Raw genomic sequence first — 6,130 nt, 5'->3', positions numbered from 1 at the left:
GACTCTTAATTTTGGCCAGGGCAATGCTGCTCAGGGAAGATAGGCTTTATTTTATGTATTTATTTAAATAATTTTTATTTTGGTCTTCAGCCAAATAAAGACTTCTAGAGCAGCATATAGGCAACCGTAAATGAGACATTTATGGCTGCTCTCAGGCTTACATTATAAAAAGACATAGCACAAAAGGAAAATGGGTGGGGAGGAAGGAGGAAATAATCAAACTCAGGTGCACATTCTTAATTACAGGTACTTCTAGAGGCCAGCTTATCTGGAAAACCTCAAGGAAAAGAGGAAATTTGTATTTCACACTTTCTCCTGTGCCATTTCCTGAATCAAAGCCCTTCCCCCTCCCCCTCCCACACTCCGCTAAGTTGCTATTAGCCCACAGTGGAAAACATCCCGGGCACATGCATGTTTACTGTGGCATTAAAACCTTAATCTCTATTCATCTACAGCAGATGTGGAGAACCTTTGGCCCTCCAGATGTTGATGAACTACAACTCCCATCAGCTCCATCAAGCATGGGCAGGTGCCAGGGGATTTATAATTCACCAACATTTGGAGAGCCAAAGGTCCCCCACACCTTATAGATCTCAGTGGTGTTTGACAGAGTAAAAGGGGGCAAGCTTACAAATTAGAAATTGCCTCAGGGCAGAGGAAGGAAATGCAGACGGGGTAAAGGAGTGCTGGTGGAATATTTCAGTGAAACATATTTAGCCCCAGCTGCTGCTGAATACACGGAAGCAGACTTTCTGCCAAAGGTTTTGCAAAAGGGAAAAAAGCGGGTGGCGGTGCTATGAATGGATGAGAAAGTATCCACAAGGGATCCCTGTTATACCCTAGAGGAGGCTGCCTCATTCTGAGAAGGGCATTCTTTGCATTTCTGGAAGAGACAAGCAAGTCTTCTGCCAGGCCACAGAGATGTAAAAATCCAGAGACTACTCTCTACCTGCCCCAGCATCCTGCTTCCATCAGTGGCCAGCAGCCAGACGCCCCTGGGAAGCCCACAAAGCATGGCATGGAGACAATAGCCATCTCCCACTGCCAGCATCTGGTATGGAGCAGACTGCCTCTGCTTGTGGAGGCTCTATTTGGCTCCATGTCTACTTGCTGCTCCACCGTTCCCATTTAGTTATTATGGCTAATGGGTAGCAGTTTATAAATTGGCAAGGTATTTTGGCCAGGGTGAAGCAGTGCCGGGCTTTTCCTGCAGCTCCAGTTGGGCTGCCGTTGTTAGCACAGAGCCCTCCCTCTGGCCCTCCCCAGCCCCGTGGAACTCGACTCCTCTTTTCAGGGCCCGTGAATGACTGAGTCCCTCGCTCCTTTCTTTCCCAGGCTGGCTGAATGGGCCCAGCCATGCCCAGCGTTGGCAGTGCCAGGCGGAGACGTGCTTCTCCGCATGGATTCCCCAGGCCATGCCGGTTGTGTGTGTCAGTGTGTGTGTGTCGGGGGATCCTGGCTGTGTGTGTTTCACATAACTAGAAGAATAAGGAGCTGGCTCCATAACAACAAGCAGATTAATCCTAAATGGGGACGTGCGAGGACTCCAAAGCCTTCCCAATTGCAGAAGCCACGGGTTCTTCAACCTGGAAACCTTTGAATCCTAGAAACTGTGTCCTTATGCACTCCTCATGTGCTCAGGGGAAGGCTTGTCATTTCTTCCTCCGTACGCATATCACTGGGCAAAACCCTGCCATCCAGATAATTACAAACGGGCACTCCAAATGTTGCTGGACTCGCGACTCAGTCAGCGTGGTCAGGAATGATGGGAATTGTAGTCCAGCAATATCTGGAAGGAGGCAAGTTCCCCAGCACTTCTACAGCTCTCTGAATGTTCCACCCACCTCCCCAGAAGGCTGACTTTTAATAGGTAGGTGGGACCGTCCACATGCCAATCATCTGATGTTACACTGATGTAAGGTGATTGGCAGGTGGGCTTTCCCACCCATTTGTCCAAGTTGGCCCTTGGGAGTGGCCCAAGCAGGACCAGACTTCCTGAACAGGATGTGTCAATCCTACTTACTGCAGGGTTCAGGTACACCAGCCAGTTTCCCCACAAAATGACATCAGGGTGTGGGGCAGTTGGCCATGGGTGCAGAAAAATGGCATGGAGGGACAAATGTTTGGAGTCTGATGTTTGGCCTGTGAATTAGATTTGGCCCGTTGACCCCTGAACTAGAGACTAGGTTTCCCTTTGTGGCATGGCAAGAAAAGCATTGCTTTTCACATCTCTGTGAGTCTGGTTTCTGGACCAGGGACAGAGCCAAGGGTCTGGTGGGGGGGGGGGGAGATGTCAATTCTAACTTCTGGCCAAAATCGTCCACCAAAACAGAGGCTGGGAAACAGACAGTTGCTCTTTGACATATATGGCTAAATCACATCGCAAAACTGCATTGAGCTGGCAGCACGGCTGCCTTTGAAGGTCTTGTCTTTAGAATGGCTGATTGGCCTTGAGATGACGTGTCCGTGGTCTTCTCTCCTTTCTGCTCATTTTGTCACACTTGCAAGTATTTACATATTTCGCTATCGGCTAGTCTCCAGACCATATATGTCTAATATATTGTGGTGGTCTCTTTGGAAGGGTTTGCATTGAGTGTGTTCACAGCCTCGGCTCTGGCGCCTGGGCCTCTGCACAATATTTCACCCTTCCCCTTCTTTGGCTGACTTGTGCCCGGGAGCTTCCTGCCTCCCCCTCTCTCTTGACCAGGTCACATAGCATACTCCGCTATCTATTATTCCTAGGACTGCCAGACCTCCAGGGCTGCCCTGAAGCCTTCAGGTTTGCTTGGCCCCTTCCAGCTGGCAGGGGGAGGGCTCAAATCTCCACGTGGGAGAGAGTGCCTGGAAAAAAATTGATCAAGAAGACTACGCATGCAGCTTGCAAGCTTTAGTCCAGCGGGAGCCAGCTCCAAATTATTGCACAGACTCTCTGAGGGATCTGCCCTCCTCCCCTCCCCTCTCCCAATTAACCTCCGTCTCCGGGGCTCAGTGGTGGGAGGGAGCGCAAAGGAAGAATCACCAGGGCCCACCCCCATCACAACACCAGGGCTTGTCTCCCTATGACCCCCAGGGCTGGCCTGAGGTGTTTTGCCACTACCTGCCACCAATCTTGCCCTGATGCAGTGGCAAGGGCAGTGGGGTTATGTGGGCCACGGGTGAAAGCCTGCTGGGGCTGGCAGCAGCGCAACAGGGAGGCAGGGCAGGGAGGCAAATCTGCTGCCTGAAGCAAGTGGCTTCATCTTGCCTAATGGATGGGCCGCCCTTGATGATGTCACCAGTGGCCTCCCCAGGTCTCAGGTTTGGGCCCCGAAATCGCAGGGTCTGGGGTGCTCCTGACCTGGGCCAACCCTAATTATTATTATTTGGCTAAATTTATAAATTTATAAGCCAGCAACTTACACAGGGGTTATGTTCCAGGGATTGCACCTAAAGCCAAAATTGCACATAGTCAAAACACATTGGGTGCAATGGCGGTTGGGATTGCAGAAGTCTTTTTTCCCCTATCTGCCCCCTTAATATATACTGTATATTTTTTAATCTTTCCCAAGTTCATAAGGCTGAATGTGCACAAGATACATGCACGCAGGTTGTGGGCTTACTGTACAGTACTGTAATTCCGCCAAAGAATCCCAGGGTGGCAAGCATGTCAGTACCAAAAGAATACCCTGAGTGATTTAGCCACCAATCCCTTTTCCCAGGGAATTGTAGCTGTGGGAGGGGAATAGCAGTTTCCTAACAACTTTTCAGTTAAAACAGGAGTGGGGAACATTTTTTCAGCTTGAGGGCCACATTCTATTCTTGACAAGTTCCTGGGGGCCACATCTCAGGGGTGGGCGGGGCCAAAGGCAAAAGTGGGTGGAGTAACAAATGTAAATCTTACCTTTGTGCAATTGGTTGGTTTCTATATACACATTCTATTCCCCATCCAGATAAGCAAGAGCATTATCACAGTTCAAGGACAGATTCCAGCCAGGCAAAACCTTCAAGGAGGTTGCAGACCTGGGCTCTGGAGGGGGTGTGGCCTGGGGAGAGTCCCAAGGGCCAGATGGAGGGCTGTGGAGGTCCATATGTGTCCCCTGGGGCTGAGGTCCCCCATCCCTGGGTTAAGAATCAAAGACACCCAAGAGAAGCACGATAGAGGATGATAAAAGCATGTGTTGCGTGAAGAAAGTGGGGAGGAAGGCAATTTACCCACCCTCTCTTGTAGTAATGGAACTTGGGGCTAGCCAACAAAACTGACTGGCAAGACATCCAGCCAAAATAAATTTAACTCATCACATAGTACATTGTTAATTTATTGAATTGGCTGCCTCAGGAAGTGGTGGTGATAGCAACTGCTTTCCCTGGCTTTGAAATGGGATAGGACACATCCATGGAGGAAAATCGATGGCTCCAGGATTTGGGAGTGGGCTCAGGCACTGAACTCTCATTGGGCCCCCATAATTTGGAACAGCCATGATGTGCAAACCGAGACTTCTCCCAGGCTACTCCTGATCTTCCTGGGTGTTTTGTTCGAAGAAGATGTTGCAGCGCCATGGGTCTTGGGGCCCTGGGAAATACCAAGCGCTGCCAACCTTCTGGAACCAGCCTTACTGCCACAGCTAAAATAGAACTTCCATGTCCAGAGGCACAATACCCAGAGAAGAGGGAGGCCAATTACAGGGGAGGACTGTTTCCTCCATCCCTTTGCTTGTGGTCTTCCCGAAAAACATCTGACTGGCCGGCCTTGGAAACAGGGCATCGGATGAGAGTGACCTTTGGCCACATTCAGAAACAAGATTCTTGGAAGTGGAAGGGACCTGTGGGGCCTCCTAACTCGGGTTCATCTCCCTTGTCCTATGGGCAGCCTGGGACACAGGGCCATGTCTTTCCCAGGAATGGGCATTTGGAAAAGCTGCCCTTTGGGGTTTCCAAGCAGACTTTGGCCCTAACCTTGGAAGAGTCAATATTTACAGAGTCCAGTTGGAGGCCTGAATGTTGAGTTGGGGGGAGAAATCTCCCTCCGCAGCCACCTTTCCCAAGGCCACTACTCAAAGCTAGGAAGGGAGGATGGGTGTTGGCGCACAAAAATACTAGAGCATCAGGGGTGAATGACCCCCTCCTCTTGCTCCAGTTTGGCTTGCATCACACAAGGAGAGGCTGCAATGCAGTGGGTACAGCACAATTGGGGAAGGGCCATAGCTCAGCGGTAGAGCATCTGCTTTGCATGCAGAAGGTTCCAGGTTCGATTCCTGGCATCTCCACGTATCCCTGGCAAAGACCCCTGACTGAAATCCTGGACAGCCACTACCAGTCAATACTGACCGAGAGCTAGATAGATCCAAGATCTGAGGCAGGTTCTTGTGTTCGTAAATTCACCTGACTGCGGGGGGGGGGGTAGGAAATCACTTATGAATGTCTACTGGGGAGTAAGCCCTATTTCCTATCAGTGAGATTTGCTCCAACGTCAGTGTGCATTGGACTGCTGAAATAAATGAAAATTATTAAATCAATGAATACATTAAAATAAACTGCATGCCAAGGAAGATTTTACCCAATGATTTTTTTAAAAAATTAAAATCGATTTTTCTTGTTAACCACTTGGGGAGCTGGCTGAAATGTAGGCTTTACAATGCATGGGGAGAAAGGAAAATAAATTAAATTAACAATTAAAAAATAAAATAAAACCGCATTAAGGAAATAATATGTTCCAAAATTTCACCAAGAAGCTCACTTTACGACAGACTTATTTGTCGGAAGCCGCCCAGTGTGGCTAGGGCCCTCCTAGTCAGATGGGCGGGGTAATCATCATCATCATCATCATCATCGGAGCCACGTGATGAATACGAGGCCACTTTCAGAGAGGCCGGGGAGCCCCCTTTCTCCACTCCAACACCAGGGGGCGCTCTCACACGTCAGTGCGCCTACTGCAGCTCATATGCCTCAGCCCAGAACGGAAGTGACGCCTTGCCCTTGTCACGTGCAAGCCGGGGCCGTTATAATTTTTGTATTTTGAGGGGGGGGCATGCCTTTATTTCTCTGATTAATTCTCCCATGTCCCGAGTGAAGAGAACCAGAATCGTAATGCCGGTCATTGATTTTTATAAAATAGCTAGCCGAGCGCCTGTCACATGGGGCCGCGCTGATCACG

Source organism: Podarcis filfolensis (assembly GCF_964270895.1).
Source record: "Podarcis filfolensis genome assembly, chromosome: 16".
In the NCBI taxonomy this organism is placed as follows: Eukaryota; Metazoa; Chordata; class Lepidosauria; order Squamata; family Lacertidae; genus Podarcis; species Podarcis filfolensis.
Note: the sequence above shows the minus strand (reverse complement) of the source record.